The 18,399-nt window shown below is 51.0% G+C and overlaps 1 protein-coding gene across 1 annotated transcript in view; it reads left to right on the plus strand.

The window, feature by feature from the left end:
• LOC121834129 overlaps positions 1-18,399 on the plus strand; it is a 474,916-nt gene that overhangs the window by 182,430 nt on the left and 274,087 nt on the right. The gene's annotated exons all lie outside the window — the stretch shown is intronic.

The raw sequence follows: 18,399 nt of genomic DNA on the forward strand, positions 1-18,399 counted from the left end.
AGGAGAGCTCCAAAGAGTGCTCAAGAACACCGACGCAAAGACTGCCCCTGGCCCGGACGGCCTTACCCTGAACGAGGTTTCCAGATTCCACCAGCCATTCTTGCCATCATTTTCACCAACTGGTTGGCCTTCGCTATGCTTCCCGAGGACCTCAAGGTGGCCAAGAGTTTTCATACCCAAGTCCCGCTCGGCCACTACTGGCGGAGACTTCAGGCCCATCACCATCTCATCCATCCTACTGCGCATCTACACAGGGGCGCTGCTCCGACGGTTCGCGCAAGATCACGTCTTCCACGACCTCCAGGGTGGATTCGGCGACGACAGGAGAGCTTCATCCAACATCAGTCTTCAGGCCCTCATGAAGGAGAGGAAGCAGGCTCGACAGAGCTTCTACAGCCTGAGCCTCGATGCCTGCTGTGCCCCGTCTGCGGAGTGCCGGAACTGCACCACCCCATCCACCTGGCGGGCGCCTTGCACCAAGCTCGCGTCGCCGCGGACTGGGCTCGCCGAGCCGCACCACCTCCTGCTGCACCTCCGGCAGCTCCCCGCCCGTTGAAAGTCGCGGAGGCCATCCGGGTGCTCCGCCGATTCCGCCCGGATCTGCTCCGCGACCCGGCCCACGAGGAGGCCATCTTAGACCTCGACCTCTAAGGGGGAGAGGTGTGGGGCGCTCGGCCCGCCACACGGCGGCCAAACCGGCGACTAGCGGGGGGGCGGCTCCCGGTGCCCATTGCATACGCACGGGCTTAAAAGGGGTGGCCAGTGCGGCCGACAGGAGTTGCTGTCCCGAGTCTTGGCCAGGTCGGGATCCAGGAGTCATGGTAATAAACCCCGCTTGACCCCAAGGAAAGAGTCGTCTGATTGATCACCTGCGGCGGACGGCGGAAGTCGAACGCTACAACACTCCAGAAATAGTGCCACAAAGAGTGCCGCAATGATTACGAGTATTTTACCTACTTTTCCTTCGTTCAGCACGTTCCAAATGGAAGTGTAGCTTTTCAACAATTATTTTTCACAATGGCATGTTCTTTAACAAAGGAAAGTGGTACACGCATTTATTATGGGCATATAACTGAAAATCAAAGCAGAATACTAATTATGGTCTTTATTTCCAAAAAGACAAGATACTCTGGGTGCCTTGCAAGACTAGGCAGGTAGATGGGTCCGTATGGAGGAGCGTTTGCCAGCCAGCCAGCCAGGGCAAACACTACAGCGTACCGAAAACACAAAATCGCTACATTGCGCGAATAAACTTTAAACATTAATTCATAGACGTTGCAACATCCATGAAACACATACAGGCCGTGGTAATGAACCACTAAGGTTGAAACCAGCTACGCTTCGAACGGGCTCGCCGCCGGCAGAAGTGGTCCGGGATGGAACGCCAGTGCCACCTGATAGATTCTACACAAAGTGCCTCACATGGAGGCCGCCGCTTTTTCCACTACCCGCCTTATTCTGGTTCGCTATAGCTCGTCTGCTCACTGTGCGATGACGTAAAGGCGGGCCCTGCAGAAATCACAGGCTTGAGGAGAGCGGAGGCCGGCGCAGCTTTGAAACCGGCTGCCGTGGCCCGTGTCTGCCCTCGGGCAGAGTGTCGGGGGCCTCCAGCCTTCTAGTTCACCATGGCTGACAGCCAGGAATGCGCAGATTCAGATTCCTCACCCCCTCGGGCTGCCAAGAGGACAGACTATTGGAGCTGGGAGATCCGCGGCATCTCTAGCATCGGAATCGTTGGGTGGGTGTCCGACTCCTCTCGGTTCTAGGCGCAAATGTTACGGGCATGGTGGAAATCGATATAAGTAAAGCTCCCCGCCCCCCCCCCCCCCAACCTGCGTTCACGCCGCTTCACAGCGACAGTGTGTGGCTGCTAAGTGCAAAAGCATTAACCCACTTGGCACCCCCCCCTCCGTACACGCCGCGTTGCGGCGTCCAGCTGACAACCCAAGCCCTGCTTTCCTTCATTGCACATCCGGAAAGGAAGTCTTATACCCTTTAGTTCAGCAAAATTTTGTTGGCAACATTTTTTTTTAAGTGTTAATCATAAAAAAGAAATGTAGTAAATATCGACAAAATAAAATGTTCAAGAAAAAAGAGAAAAAAAAAAGTAAGTCCACACTGCAGACCGAACCGGGGTCCGCTGCGTATGAGGCAGACACCTTGCCACTTAGCTACGCTACCGCTTCGGAAATTCGTTCTAACCATTCGTTTTATACGAGTTTCAAAACGTCGTGTGCATAGCAATTTCCAGTCAACGTGCACGCGCCCGTGCATATAATTTTACTCAATCAATGTATGCTCGAAGATCCGCCTGCCTCCAAGGGTGACGGACATGACGAGCGAACGGCACATTCAATGCCCATGTCCACATGCCCGAGGGCTCGAACCGTTGCGCTGACTGGGGTTTATTCAAGCCCTTCAGAGCTGTTCTTCAAGATGATTTGCTCAAAGTATCTCGGTAAGTGGCCAAAAACCACTGCAGAAAACACTGATGAGTAAGACTAGGCTGTCTTATCAAAACATTTTGTGGTCTTCGGACGAAGGCCGAGTGTTTCTTTTCTCGTGTTACTGTATTTAACTATTCTTTTATGTGCTTGCTTGAAAACCTGGTTGCGTCCCACCATTAGCTCTGAAGATAACTTTCCGCCCTATTTTGAAATTTTTTTCATCGCGATCGTGACTTTTTTTTGCGAGGTAGCATAGGAGGTGGTGTGATGATTGCAGTTGACAGGCGGTACAATTCAAAAAGACGCGAGGATTTAGAGGGGTCCCCTGAGTGTCTATCGGTTGAAATCGAGTGCACAAAGCGGGTGTTTTATTCGGATTGTTTTATCTCCCTCCTCAAACTACACCTCATCAGGTGTCTTGTAACATTGAGAATATAGTGAAAGAGTTGTATAGGTGCAACCTTTTGATAATGGGGGACTTTAACGCTCCAGGTATTAACTGGACAAATTTAAATGTTCACACTGACAACTTTTATTGCAAGCAGAAATGCAGCCGTCTACTGAACTTCGTATCGTTTTTAGATCTCAGACAGCACAATTATGCTCTTAAAGGGGTGCTCTGGCGATTTCTTTATGGTCCCCGATTGGCTTGAAATTTTGCTAAACTCGCCAAACAACATCGCCAAAATAGTATCCCAAATATTAGGTCAAAATAATTTTTTTTCACGAAGTTATAGAATTTACAATTTTGGTCCTCACCGTGTTTCTCAAACTGAAAGTCTCTACTGGCAACAACGAAAAAGTGACGTCAGTTAAAGTGCAGGGGTTCACTCTTTGGACTGTAGAATTTGTTCCCAACTGATTCGAAGCAGTTTCATGGTGTCAAATGAATGCTTTGGATGCTCGCTCCAATCCCCGTGCTCCAGCACGGAACAAATGATTGGCATATTCTATTTTTTAGACTGCTCGCTCGACTGGCAAGCCTGCCCGCCACTGACGTCACGGCACTGAAAAGTGCGCGTATGTTTGAATGTTGGTTTTTGCACCATTTTCATTTGCCGCATTGGCAATAACTATTATGAATTTCGTGATACTAAATAGCATACCGGAAAGGGTAAAGGCCGGGGAGTCAGGAAATATAGTTAGTTGAGGCAGCTAAAAAAATCGCCAGAGTACCCCTTTAACAACCAGGAGAATTCTTTAGATTCATGTTTCTCTAGTATGGAACGCGTTTCCATCGTTCGGAGTCAATCCCCATTGGTCCCTGAAGATATATATCACCCTGCACTTGATGTAGTGTTCTCCCGTATTTCACCAGTTTGCACTCCTCCTTCCTAAAGATGCCTTCCTCACACCTCGTATAGTAATTTCTCGGCAGGCGACTACATTTAAATGCACTATTATTTTACGGATGTCAACTGGGCATCTGTTCTTAAGCCTATCAATGTGAATGAGCAAGTCACTTGCCCCACGAAGAATTGTTCTGGGGGCTATAGAGATATTGTCACGGGTGGTGACCAGAATGACAATAAATAAACAGGAAGAAATAAACGTTTAATGTGGCGAACTTGTGCCGAAAACAAAAAGGAGAATAGAAAATATTAACAAAGCGTCGCGAGCGTCGAGGTCGGCGAGACAGCGGAGTCGAGCGCTGGGGCGAAACTGACTCGACAAGGTCGCGGGCGGCCTCTTATCTAGAGTGAGTCACTATCTCGAAGATTCGGCGGAAAAGGTTCGAGCGTAGCGCGCTCGGGGCGAGAATGAACAAGCACTTTCTAGAACAACAAAAACAAGGATGAACGATAGTTATGTCCAAAGCAAGAATGAACGAGAACTTTCTACAAGTCCGTGACCCTGCGCGCGGCATTATCCCCCCCCTTTAAAAAGTGCATCGTCCCGATGCAGCACAAAACGAAGAACAACAAACAAAAACAAATCCAAAACAAAGAGGCAGCAGAATCGCGAGTCGCAGTTCACAGTTCACAGTTCACCCGTCGACGAGAGTGGAAAGTTCTATCGTTCGTAATACGGCTTCAGCCTAACGACGTGCACCACCTCGGGTCGCGGCTGACGTCTTGCAGATGGGCGCGTTCCGTCGGGTAGAACTTCGTAGTTCAGATCGCCGAGGCGTCGGATGATCTTGTAGGGTCCGAAATAGCGTTTCAGAAGTTTTTCGCTGAGACCGCGACGACGTATTGGTGTCCAAACCCATACCCGGTCTCCGGGTTGAAAGTGGACGTCCCGGCGACGAAGGTTATACCGGCGTGCGTCGACTCGCTGTTGGTCTTGAATCTTGACTCTTGCCAGTTGACGAGCTTCCTCCGCGCGCTGGGAGATGAGTTGAGCGTCGTCGTTGACATCACCGGTTGGCACGTGAGGCAGCATGGCGTCGAGCGTCGTGGTAACCGTTCGGCCGTGTACCAGTTGGAACGGTGTCATTCCCGTGGTTTCTTGAACCGCTGTGTTGTACGCAAACGTGACGTACGGCAGCACCTCGTCCCATGTCTTGTGCTCTACGTCGACGTACATGGAAATCATGTCGGCGATGGTTTTGTTGAGTCTCTCCGTCAGCCCGTTGGTCTGCGGGTGGTACGCCGTGGTGCGACGATGGCTGGTGTGGCTGAGACGAAGGACTTCTTGCGTCAGCTGGGCCATGAAGGATGACCCGCGATCTGTAATCAGTACTTCAGGTGCGCCGTGTCGAAGGAGAATGGACTCGACGAAAAATTTGGCGACTTCCACGGCTGTTCCCGATGGCAGGGCTTTCGTCTCGGCGTATCGTGTAAGATGATCGGTCGCGACGATAATCCACCGATTTCCTTGCGTCGATGTTGGGAACGGCCCAAGCAAATCCATTCCGACTTGCTGGAAAGGCCTAGTTGGGGCAGGTATCGGCTGCAGGAGTCCTGCTGGCTTCGTCGGAGGCCTCTTACGTCGTTGGCACTCATGGCACGACCTTGTGTACAGATGGACTGTTTTCGGGAGTCTCGGCCAGTAGTACTTGTTACGAATCCGGGCGAGCATCCGGCTATAGCCAAGGTGTCCAGCCGTCGGGTCGTCGTGGCATGCTTGAAAGATTTCTTCTCGCAGGCTGGCCGGAACAACCAGCAGCCAAGCAGGGTTGCTCGTTCCGAAGTTCTTCTTGAAGAGCACACCTCGCCGCAGAACGAAGCTTGACAAGTCTCGGGCCAAGACTCTCGGAACTGAACTTCCCTGGCCTTCGAGGTGTTCGATCACGGCGCGAAGTTCCGGGTCGTCTCGTTGAAGTGCTCCCATGTCGGCATCTGTCACTGCACCGAGAAAACAGGCGTCGTCGTCGTCGTCAGTGCTTTCGGGAGGAGATTCGACTGGGGCCCTAGACAAACAGTCGGCGTCGTTATGCTTGCGGCCAGACTTATGCACAATGGCCACGTCGAATTCTTGCAGTCGCAGACTCCAGCGAGCGAGGCGTCCTGACGGGTCCTTGAGGTTGGCGAGCCAACAGAGAGCGTGGTGGTCCGTGACAACGCGAAACGGGATCCCGTACAGGTACGGGCGGAACTTGGTTAACGCCCAGATGACAGCGAGACATTCCTTGTCGGTCGTCGAGTAATTTTTCTCTGCCTTAGACAGTGCCCGGCTTGCGTAAGCGATCACCCTCTCTGCTCCGTCTTGTCTTTGGGCGAGTACCGCGCCGAGTCCGGCGTTGCTGGCGTCCGTGTGAACTTCCGTTTCCGCTGATGGATCGAAGTGTCCGAGGATAGGGGGCGACTGGAGTCTTTCCCTCAGTTCGTTGAACGCTTGTTCTTGCTCCTCCCCCCAATGGAAGTTCACGTCGTCCTTGGTCAAATGCGTGAGCGGTGCAGAAATCTTGGCGAAATCGCGAACAAAACGCCTGTAGTAAGCGCACAGTCCAAGAAATCTTCTTACGGCTTTCTTGTCTGATGACTTGGGAAATTCTGCAACAGCTGATGTCTTGGAAGGATCAGGGCTTACACCCTGAGCACTCACGACATGGCCCAGGAACTTGAGCTCGCCGTAAGCGAACCGACATTTTGACGGCTTTAGTGTCAGTCCAGCATTCTGGATAGCCTGTAGTACGGCTCGCAAACGTCTCAGGTGCTCGTCGAAGTCGCTTGCGAATACCACGACGTCGTCGAGATAGACGAGGCAGCTTTGCCATTTCAAGCCGGAAAGAACGGTGTCCATTACGCGCTGGAACGTCGCCGGTGCTGTGCACAGTCCGAACGGCATCACTTTAAATTCGTACAGTCCGTCCGGCGTGACGAAGGCAGTCTTCTCACGATCCCGTTCGTCGACCTCGATCTGCCAGTACCCAGTCTTCAGGTCCATCGACGAAAAGTATCGGGCATGGCGCAGCCGGTCCAGAGTGTCGTCGATGCGTGGCAGCGGGTAGACGTCCTTTTTCGTTACGGCGTTTAGTCGGCGATAGTCCACGCAGAACCGAAGAGTCCCGTCTTTCTTTTTCATCAGGACTACCGGTGAAGCCCACGGGCTGCTTGAGGGCTGGACAATGTCGTCATCGAGCATTTCTTGGACCTGCTTCTGGATGACTTCTCTTTCTTTCACGGAAACACGGTACGGCGACCGATGCACAGGAAGCGCGTTGTCTTCAGTGACAATTCGATGTTTCGCAACGGTCGTTTGGCGCACCTTTGACGACGTGGAGAAGCACTCAGTGAACTCGGCGAGAAGGTCACTGAGTTGTCGTCGTTGTGGGGTAGGCAGGGTAGGGTCGATGTCAAACTGCGAAGGCGGCGTTGTCTTAGGTGGCCACGAAGAGAGGTCTTCTGATATTCCGGCGATTGCGGCTGCGTCCGGGAGTTCCTCGGCGTGGCCCACGGCGGTGCCTCTCGTAAGGTGCTGGGCCTCCTGTCGGAAGTTCGTTACGAGTGCGACAGTAGTGCGTCCGTCTTGGAGCTCCGTGACGCCTCTTGCGATGCCGATCCCTCTTCCTAGAAGCAACTGGAGGCTTCCTTCGAGCAAAACGTCGCCACAGAAAGTCTCATCGACCCCGACAGGTACGAAAACACTTGACTGCGGCGGTAGGTTCACATGGTTTGCGAGGACTCGTACCGCGGATGACGTCATTTTGGGGTCCTCATGTGGTGGAGCAGGTTTTCGAAGCGTCAGCCGGTTTGCTCCGAGGTCGATGACGGCGCCATACTCGCAGAGAAAGTCCATTCCGAGGATAACGTCCCTCGAACAGTCTTGCAGAACGACGAACTTGACAGGGCACGTCTCACCGTGGATCTCGACGCGAGCAGTGCATCTCCCGACCGGTGTGATGAGGTGCCCTCCGGCGGTTCGTATCTGAGGTCCATCCCACGGCGTCGTGACTTTCCGAAGGCGGCGGGAGAGCCTCCCACTCAAGACTGAGTAGTCTGCTCCAGTGTCCACGAGCGCTGATGCGTCGTGGCCGTCGATGACGACGTTTAGGTTACTGGACACCGTTGCAGGGGCGTGGTTTCGATCTCTGGTAGCGTTCGAGTGGGGGCCCTCCGACGTTCGTGGAGGATCTTGGCGTCGGTCGTCTTCGGCAACTCCACCTCCAGGGGTTGCCGCGCCTAGTTTCCCCGGCGAGGAGCGAGGGGCGACAGGCTTTCACGTCGGGGTCGGTGCATCGGCGAAGCTGGACGTAGTGGCGACGGCGACCGGAACTCTCGGCGGGACGTAGGCTCGGGGGACTGAGGTCGTCGCAGGTACTCGTCGATCTCCCGAGGGCGTTCACCATAACGGGGTCGCGGGTCGTTCGGGTGGAACCCGCGAAGCCCGAGTCGTCGGTATGGGCATCGGCGGTAGGTGTGGTCCGCTTCCCCGCAATGGAAGCACAGAGGGCGTCGGTCGGGCGTACGCCACACGTCGGTCTTGCGGGGTGCGCGAGGCTCCGGGCAGGCGTACTGGACCTGGTCGTCGTGGTGTCGGTCGTGCTGCGGCGCAGGAGACTGACGTCGGGGCGGCGCGACATAGGCGCGACGAGGAGGAGGCGGTGGCCGTCGAGCCACTGCGGCGTAAGTCAACGTGGGCTCCTCCGGGGCTGCCACGACGACGGGAGCCTCTTTCTGGAAGGTTCTCTGGACTTCTTCCCGCACAACCTCGGCGATGGAGAGTGAGGCCGGGCGTACTGCAGCGGGCAGGAGCTTCTTGAGTTCCTCCTGGACGACTTCACGGATAATTTCATGGATGCCGGGGAGGGTGGTGCCAAGGTCGGATCCGGATGTCGCCAGAGTGGTTACGCCGGGGTGTCGCTGGTAGTGTCTGGCGCGTGCTTGTAGGGCCCGTTCCATATTCGTCGCCTCCGTGACGAACCCGTCGACGGTTGTCGGGGGATTGCGAATGAGGCCGCCGAATATCTCACTTTTCACACCCCTCATCAAGTGGTGCAGCTTCTTCTCCTCGGTAGCCTGAGGATCGGCGCGGGCGCTCAGGCGGAGAACATCCTCAACGAAGCTGGTGACGCTCTCATGTAGGTCTTGGGTCCTTGTTCGCAGGAGATCTTCGGCCCTCTCACGTCGGTGTTGGCAGGCAAACGTCTTCTTTAATTCTTGCTTGCACACCTCCCATGACGTCAAAGAAGCCTCGTGGTTTTCCAACCAGTGCCTCGCAGTTCCTTCCATCGAAAAGTAAAGATTCTGCAAGCAGTGCTCGGCTGACCACCCGTTATGGCGGGCCACCCGTTCATAGTGTTGCAGCCAGTCCTCGATGTCCTCGTGTGCGTCTCCGTGGAACGGCGTCGGAGTTTTGGGTGCGACGGGCAGGTATACGACGGCAGGAGCAGCCGGGGCCTGCGCCTGGTCGGCCATCGTCGTCTTCTTCGGCTTGGGCTTGTCCAGTAACAAACCGTATTCAGGATCCTCTCCCTTGATGCGCCGGCTGGTCCGAGTTTCGGGTTCCGCGGGGAGTGGTCTTCTCACTGGGCTTGGTACCGGACTTGCACTGCGGGATCTTGGAGGGGAACGCTGTACAGGCATGCGGTACCCCGCACCTCCACCAAAATGTCACGGGTGGTGACCAGAATGACAATAAATAAACAGGAAGAAATAAACGTTTAATATGGCGAACTTGTGCCGAAAACAAAAAGGAGAATAGAAAATAATAACAAAGCGTCGCGAGCGTCGAGGTCGGCGAGACAGCGGAGTCGAGCGCTGGGGCGAAACTGACTCGACAAGGTCGCGGGCGGCCTCTTATCTAGAGTGAGTCACTATCTCGAAGATTCGGCGGAGAAGGTTCGAGCGTAGCGCGCTCGGGGCGAGAATGAACAAGCACTTTCTAGAACAACAAAAACAAGGATGAACGATAGTTATGTCCAAAGCAAGAATGAACGAGAACTTTCTACAAGTCCGTGACCCTGCGCGCGGCAATATGCATTGCATTAAAGGGACACTGACACCCCCCCAAAAAAAATTTTTATTTTTTGCCAGGCGCTTCATTATGGTGTCGGAGGACTACCCAATTAATATTTTGCAACAGAGTAGCGTATTTTTTTAATAAAGCCAAAAGACGCAACTCCTCGAAACCGAAACCGAAACCCGACGGAGGTCGGAGAAGTGGAGAGAAGAGAGTGAGTGGCGGAAGTCACGTGGCTACACCCGACCGTGCGTTTTTTTTTTTTCTCCTCTCCGGTACCAGACGACAGGACATGCAGCGTGCGATGGGGCGTGCGGGAACTGCTCGCCGTGCGATTGTTTTGCAGTTATGTTTGTTCCGCTCGTTGTTCTGTACTCCAAGATGAGTTGTTTTGTACATTGAGGAGTTGGAGATGAGTAGTGAGTGCCCGTGGTGAATTTCCATGATCGGCTCCGAAAAGAATACACCCAAGATGTTGCGTGACGAGCTGGCTCACATTTCCTGAATCCGAAAAAAAGTGGCATTGTGCGACAGAGTTTCCGAAAGATCAATGGGATCGGGACCAACGGCTGGCTGCAATTCCTGTAGAACATATACGGGCACCTCGGAAAGCGGACGTTACCTGATTTATATGCTCCTTGCATTTTGTGGAAAGTGATTACATTGAGCTCGCAGGTGTCAAAACGGAAATCCCATACCATTTAAATCAGCGAAGTATCGTCCACAACATTAGTTTGTTTCTTCAGTGATGATTGTAAAAAAATATATATATATATGTAAACATCAGAAATTGTTTGAAGAAAAAAAAATAAAGTTTCACGGGGGATCGAACCCGGTCCTACCGCGTGTGAACCGGACGTCTTTCCCACTGAGCTACTGGGGCATCACTTTTCTGGTGGATCTCTTTCCTTAGTAACAATTCAGCCGTTAAACTGTAAGTTGGAAAGTTTGCTGTCGATTTTTCTCTAGCAAAAGCACTCCTGGGTCGAAGTCGGGATGCACCGCGCATTGGTGACATTCTCACGTAGTAAAGAAATCGTACGCGTGCATACTCAACTCGAAGTAGACACGTCGTGCTTGACGTTTGCGCGAGCGATGTCTTCAGCCACGAGAAGGGAGCGACGGCTCGGCGACGTTTTCGTGCAAATCGGCTTGGTGGCCGGGCGTGTCGTACGGGATGAATACCAATTCTTTTGATCAGTCCCAAATTTCTCTTTTAACGGTAGACAGAATTCGCCGGTACCGCGAACGACAGTTCTGAAATAGAGGTCCCACGCCCGTCGTCCGCTGCCATCGCCGTCCCCGCGAGTCCCACGATACGCGAAACGACGAACACACAGAATGCTTCCGGTTGTCTGTGGAACTTTTTTTAGAGCGCAGCTCTTAGGGGCCCGTTCCCGGCTTGAGCGGCGTCGCCGTCGGCGTCGGCGTCGGCGTCGGCGTCGGCGTCGGCTTAACCGCAACCCTCGTAATCCTCGTGAGGGTTACGAGGGTTACGAGGGTTAATCTCATGAGGGTTACCCTCACGAGGATCACGAGGGCCACGAGGGTTACTTACCCTCGTAACCCTCACGAGGGTTACGAGGGTTAGTTACCCTCAAAAGGGTTACCTTCACGAGGGTTACCCTCACGAGGGTTAACCCTCGTAACCCTCGTGAGGGTTACGAGGGTTACGAGGGTTAGTAACCCTCGTGACCCTCGTGAGGGTTACTAACCCTCACGAGGGTTAGTAACCCTCGTGAGGCTAACCTTCACGAGGGCTACCCTCACGAGGGTCACGAGGGTTATGAGAGTTACCCTCACGAGGGTTACTTACCCTCGTAACCCTCACGAGGGTTACGAGGGTTAGTAACCCTCATGAGGGTAACCTTCACGAGGGTTACCCTCACGAGGGTCACGAGGGTTATGAGAGTTACCCTTACGAGGGTCGCGAGAGTTACCCTCACGAGGGTCACGAGAGTTACCCTCACGAGGGTCACGAGAGTTGCCCTCACAAGGGTTACTAGGGTTATCCTCACGAGGGTCACGATGGTTACCCAGGTCAAGTGACCCCCCCTGGGGTCACGTGACCTGGGGATACCCCCGAGGTCACGTGACCCCCCGTTGACGTCATAGCCACTGATGACGTCATCAGTGACGTCACTGTTGATGTCACCGGCATCCGCGTCGTCATCATCATCATCACTGATGACGTCATTAGTGACGTCACCGGCATCCGCATCGTCATCACCATCACTGATGGCGTCATCATTGACGCTACTGATGACGTCATCGGTATAGTCACGTGGCCCCAGGTCACGTGACCCCCGCGACGTCACGTGACGCCCCAAGGTCACGTGACCCCCAAGGTCACGTGACCCCCCCGCCCCCGAGGTCACTTGACCCACCCCCCAGTACCCTTCCCTCCTCCTCCTCAAGAGCTGCGCTCTAATTCGGCGTTACAGGGAGTTGTAAACGGCTTTTTTTTAATCAACGTATTTACAGCTTTTTAGAAGCCACAAAAATGGGTTTCATATTTTTTTATATTTTTAATAATGAGTGTGTGCCTTCAGCGACGCACGACTTTGATTAAATTTGGTGGTCGCATCGATACCTTAGAAAACGGCCCGTGACCGCGAAAAAGAGAGTGAGCGAGACTCGAACCGGCCAGTTCTTGATCGGCGGTTTTCGGGCGGAAAGAAACCGAATTTCGAGCCGCAAATTCTGTTCTGGGTAGTTGAGCTCTCATATGTCACGTACAACTAAAAACCTCGGCGAGCATAAATACCCTGTCAGTGTCCCTTTAAGAACGTCAAAAAATTCTCACTTTCCTAACTGGAGAAACGTGTCGTCCTGTTTTCGTCCTCTATGTTATTCTCCACAAACACCGTAACTTAACCAGCACGCTCCATTTCCACGAGACGAGTATTCCTAACTGGTTATCCTTAGAACTAAAATCTCTCTTGGTCAAAAAAGACTTCTTGCATAGAAAAAAAACAAAAAAAACTGCCTCTCAAAGTGGGAAGCAGAATTAAGAGCGGTAGAAAACAATTCAACCGTTTAATTAACTGTGATCAAAAACTTCACCGCGAGTCTGTAGAATAGGATCTTGTGAAATATCCAAAGAGATTCTGGAGGTACGCCAGTAAGATCGGAGATAGCTTCCGAATTTCATGGAGGCGATGCGGTGAGTGTACGTAGTTGTTTACAGCTCATCTTGGTTTAGTCTATAAAAACAGCTCCGACTCGACGTCTCCTACGTTGTTTCATTTGACTGGGTTCGGCAACCTACTCAGTAGCATTCATGTCGATAAAGAATGTGTTGCGTTATGTATTAAGAAAATGAGAGCCACATTATCTGCTGGAGCGCCAGAATACCCTCAGAAATACTAAATCTTATCCATTTTGTGCACTGTACTTAATAACTTCCTGAGGTCGGGGATATTTCCAGAAAAATGAAGAATAGCTGTTGTGGTTCCAATATTAAAGACAGAAAATAGGGCTGATGTCCTTAACTATAGACCTATCTCTCTCTTGTTCCTTCATTTTCCAAGCACTTTGAAATGGTCGTACATCAATTCTCGTCTCTTAAGTTTCGCAACATAGCCATCCCTAACACACACGGTTTAATGTCCGGCCGGTCAACTGCTACAAACCTCGCAACATTAATGTCCACCCCTTCTCAGGTCGTTTGTAATAAAGGTCAGCTGGACGTTATCCGCTTTGACTTGAGCAAGGCCTTCGACATTGTTAACCACACTATTCTCTTAGCGAAGCGTTCCGCCTATGGAGTGTGTGGCTCACTTCTGGACTGGATTAAAGACCACCTGACAAAAAGAATCGCGTACATCCGGGTTAACAACATAGCCTCTTCATTCTACAGGGCTTCCTCTGAAATTTCTCAGGGATCTGTTTTAGGTCCCCTCGGGTTCTCTGCTTTCGTAAACAGCGCTTCCCCCCTGTTTTCTAAGCCTTTATTTCTGCAGTATTCAGATGACATAAAACTCTACAAACAAATAATTCGCAGTGATGATTGCATTGAGCTTCAAGAGGATGCATGTTCCTTTTAGAACTGGTGCTCGGTTAATGATATTTGTCTTAACCAATCGAAAACCATGGTTAAGACATTTTCACGGAAAACATTGAATACCATTTTCGCGTACAGCATCCGCAGTGAGTTCTTAACGCTTGTATTTGAGATGAGGGACCAGTGAGTTACGTTTGATTCAAGCTTACGATTCGGTGATCCCATAAAAACAGTTATGAACTCGTCTCTCAGCACATTAGCACCACATATATCATAACAAAAGAATTTAAAATTCCGTTTACGTTTCCGACACTGCACCATTCGTTCGCGAGATCACAACTTGGGTATGCCTCAGTTGCATTGAACAGCATTTCTAAAACTCCTTGGCACTCGACAAAGTTCAAAAGTTCATTTCCATCTTAGAACATCACTACGTTAAGAGTGGTCCACATAACTTCAATTATGAAACTGATTTTGAACTTGTGAACTTGCTGAGCCTGCATCAGTGCCGGGCTAAGGTAAACATGTTGCTCTTATTCAGAGCTCTTCACGATTTTATTAACTCTCCCCGCCTTTTGTTAGAAGTGAGCCTTAGAGTGTCACGTGCGCTTACACGACATCAATCATTCTTTTATACCTCTCGTCATTGTAATCGATTAAGCCCTATTCTTAGATTGACCGAGTTCTACAACATGTACTCTGATGCACTCTATTTTTTGTTTGTGCTGCAGAACTTTTGGTCATTCTGTTTGCAGGCAGTTAATGCTTGAAAAGGGTTGATAAGTACTTGTGTGTCACTACAATATCATGTACTTGCATTTGTTTAGAATATGCAAGCTTTGTTGTAGCTTCTACGTTGTTCATCTGCTTGTTCTGACTTCTCCAACTGTCTTCTAATTTGCGACTTTCCTGATGTCACACTGGTATTAATATAGCAATACTAATATATTTAATATAAGAACACAGCTCTAAGGTGCCCGTTTCCATGTTTTGCGATATCAGCATAACCGCGCTAAATTTAGCGGGAAAACTGATGTCACGTGACCTTAACACCGATTCAATTCCCCGCTACATTTAGCGGAGCAATTGAATTTCTTCATAGGTGCAAGTTATTTTTCCTTGCTAAAGTTAGCAAGGAAACTGACTTGGAGGAGGACGGGAGAGGAGGGGATAGAGGAAGAGGGGCATACCCTCCCCTCCGTACCCTTCCCCCTCCTCCTCAAGAGCTGCACTCCAATTTTGCGTTAGAGATTCGTAAACATCTTATTTTTTTCAGTTGAATGTAAGACTGTACATGTCAGGACTCAGTACATTTAAGACTGGTGAACTCCATTCCACCATTGCCCTGGTGTTTCCATTTTAATTTCCTTTTTTTTTTGTCTCACAAGTGTGCCAGAGCTAAGACTCAAGGGGTTGTTCCTGGACACTCAAACACTAATTGATTGATTGATTGTCATTGATTGCTTGTCAGCGATTGATTGATTTATTGACATACTGACTGTGCGTGGATGCTATCTCCGCAACGGTCTTTCTGCTCGGCACGGTGTCCAGCTAGCGGTGAGGTGGCTCATTCACCGAAAGTGGAACCAGCGGGGGGAGCAGGCGGCACTGCCCAGTCGAGGCCGGGGCCGTTCGCATCCGATTGCCTCCGACCTCGGCCGCGCAATGAGTATGCAAGAGCGCAGGAGCCAGTGGACTATTTTGTTGCACCGGCGCCCACAACCATTGACTGTTCCTGTCAGGGGTAAAGCTAGCTGACCAACTACAGTTGTTTCTTTTTTTTGTTTTTTTGTTGGCTTTGTTTTTATTTGTGTTTCTCACAGGGGCACAACCAGCTGGCCCACCTCATTGTCTTTGGCTATTGTTTTTTTTATACATTCATTTTTGTATCGTGATGCAGCGTGACAAACTTCGGAATGTTCTGTGTGCTCCAAGGCCCTTTTGAGGAACGGCAGGATGATAAGGTGCGCCTTCTGCTTAGCCTCCTGCCACATCGGGAAGATGTGCTCGAGGATCACAGAAGGCTGAGGATGGGTGAGGCAAAGAGCCATTAATATCATTCTGCAGGGAAAACGACACCAGGAACACCGAATGTGACGCATGGCCGTCACAGCTCTCTTCCATTTTGAAAGAGCTCCTGATGATGAGGGCTAGCATATAGACTCGCTCCAGCAGCTTCCTTGAAAGTGGACATCCTTTTGGCATTAAGGCGCGTCGTCAAGCAGATGAAAGACAATCAGTGGAGTCCAGGCCTCAATGGAATTGTTTTCTGCCCAGTACAACACACTTTTGGCAGCGGTCACGGCTAATGACCAGGTCATTAACGAGGTCAGGGCTGAGGTGATGGAGCTGAGAGGCCATATGCATGAGCAGGCCAAAGAGATCTAGGCTCTCAAAGAAGAGCTTAACACCAACGAGCAGTATGGCCGCCTCCCTAATCTGGAGATTCAATGCCTGCCTCAGTGACCTCAAGAACACCTTGGGGAAATCATTGCAGACATTGCGCGAAGAGCGGGCGTCTCAAATTTCCGGCCGTTCAGGTGCTTGCCATACACCGCCTCCCGAGTGGAAAAAGCGGACCCCACCAGTTTTGGTGAGGTTCCAACCGGTTGGCGGCAAGAAAAAGTGGATGACGGCTTGCGGTAGGTTGCACGCACTAAGCAAGGGGTCATCGCTGCAGCGTCTGTATTTCAATGGCAACCTCACTAGGCTCTACCGAGAGCTCTTCTGGATGGCCCATTCCCACGCCAGAGAAATGCACTTGAAGTTTGTGTAGGTAAGGGACGTCAATGTCTTTGCAAAGATGGACAAGAAAGGCCGTCCCATCTGAATTTACTGACACGCTGACCTGGAAGAAAAAGTGTAACTTGATGACTTCGTCTCAGGTTTTTTTTTTAGGCTGACTATCGGATTTTTTGAGCCTTATGAGTAACTTGGCACTGGACGGTGGCATCATATATACTGTGGTACACGTAAATATTCGGATCATTAGAAAATATTGGGACCAGTTCTGTTTTTTTGATAAGAGGTGTCATCGCCAACGTTATTGTGTTTGTACTATCGGAGACCAACGCTCATGAGTGAGCAACTAAATGTTATCATCTGGATGGTTTTAGTAAGTTTTGTTTCACACGACAAAGCAGAAGAGGGGAAGGTACAGCCGTATTCATAAAAAAATGGGCGGCATGCAGAATGTCAGGATCACACACACACCCGAGACAATATACCCAAGGAGCAAGAGGCAATATCTATGAATCGAGACGAGAGCCACAGGCACATAAAAACATCGAGGAAGTTTTCCCTTTCCTCCGGCATCAGTCAGCGAAATGGTTCACCGTCTCCGATTTCCAGTGACGACTTTCCAATCACGTTTCAAGAGAGTCAGAACGATCCTGCAACGCCGGAGGCAGGCCCTCCAAACTCGCCTGCCACGCCGCTTAGTTGCACACGGGACCAAGACACGGGGGGCATTCCACCTCTTCTCAGAAGATCAACACAGATGCGCCAGCCACCTACGCGGCTGGGCATTTGAAAACTTGTTATTTTTTTTTAAGGGGGATATTTTGCCGTTAGAGGCACTCGACTTCCACCAGATGGTGGAAGTCGAGTGCCTCTAACTTCCACCATCTGGAAATCGAATCGAAAGCTCCAGATCTATGTGGAGGGACAGTGGTTAAATGTAAAAGAAATGTGGGCTTCCTGCTTCAAGAGTGAGCTAACTGTTAGAACTAATACAGAAGCCCAAAACAAGATGCTCAAAGAGCACTACTTAAAATGCCACAGTGGACGAAAGAGCCTGATAAGTCTGCTGCAGATGATGAAGACATTTCTGAGTGACAGGGAGAAACATTTCTCAAAAGACAACTTGCACTTCTCCTCAGGCCACAGAGTTTATCACTAGTCTGTACCAACATTCCTGCACAACAGGCCACGTGCCGTGGTCAAGCACATAATGGCAAGTCTACATGCTGCCGGGGACATTGATGCGGACCACATAATCACAGATGAGCCTAGTGGCATATTTCATGTTCAAAGTGCTGCATCGGCAAATGCTTCTTACCTTGCACAGTTCACCACAACAAGCTGCAGTTGCCCTGATTTTCAGAAGACGAGACTGCCCTGCAAACACTTTGGTGCCATAATTTTGAATATCCAAGGTTGGTGCTTCGACAGGCTGCCTGCCTCTTATAAGAATGGCCCATTAATGAGCCTTGACAGCTTAACTGTCTCGGATCTTGCAGTAGCCACCCCATCGGAAAGGTGTGGACATCTTGCGGCTAATGTGAGTAAAGATTGCAGAGCCACAGACACCACACTCCCAGACTTGAAACATCGGGAAAAGTTGGGAATAAGAGTGCTGAAAGCAAAAGTCCCAGCTGAATTTGAAAGGGGAAAAAGCTTTTCCTTCTACTGCACCAGCCAAGATAACCTGAGTGCTAGAACTGCTTAGAGAGTGCAGCTCCATGCTTCAGGAAGGGACACCATCTGTTGGCGGTCTGGGTCTGTGCGGCTCACCCACAAAGGGGCACTCCGGTCAGTGCAAAAGACAATCGGGCAACTGCAGCCTATCCAATGTTTCTGGGCTGAAACGACACTGCC

Source organism: Ixodes scapularis, unplaced genomic scaffold, assembly GCF_016920785.2.
Source record: "Ixodes scapularis isolate PalLabHiFi unplaced genomic scaffold, ASM1692078v2 ptg000597l_1___fragment_1__unscaffolded, whole genome shotgun sequence".
Classification (NCBI taxonomy): Eukaryota; Metazoa; Arthropoda; class Arachnida; order Ixodida; family Ixodidae; genus Ixodes; species Ixodes scapularis.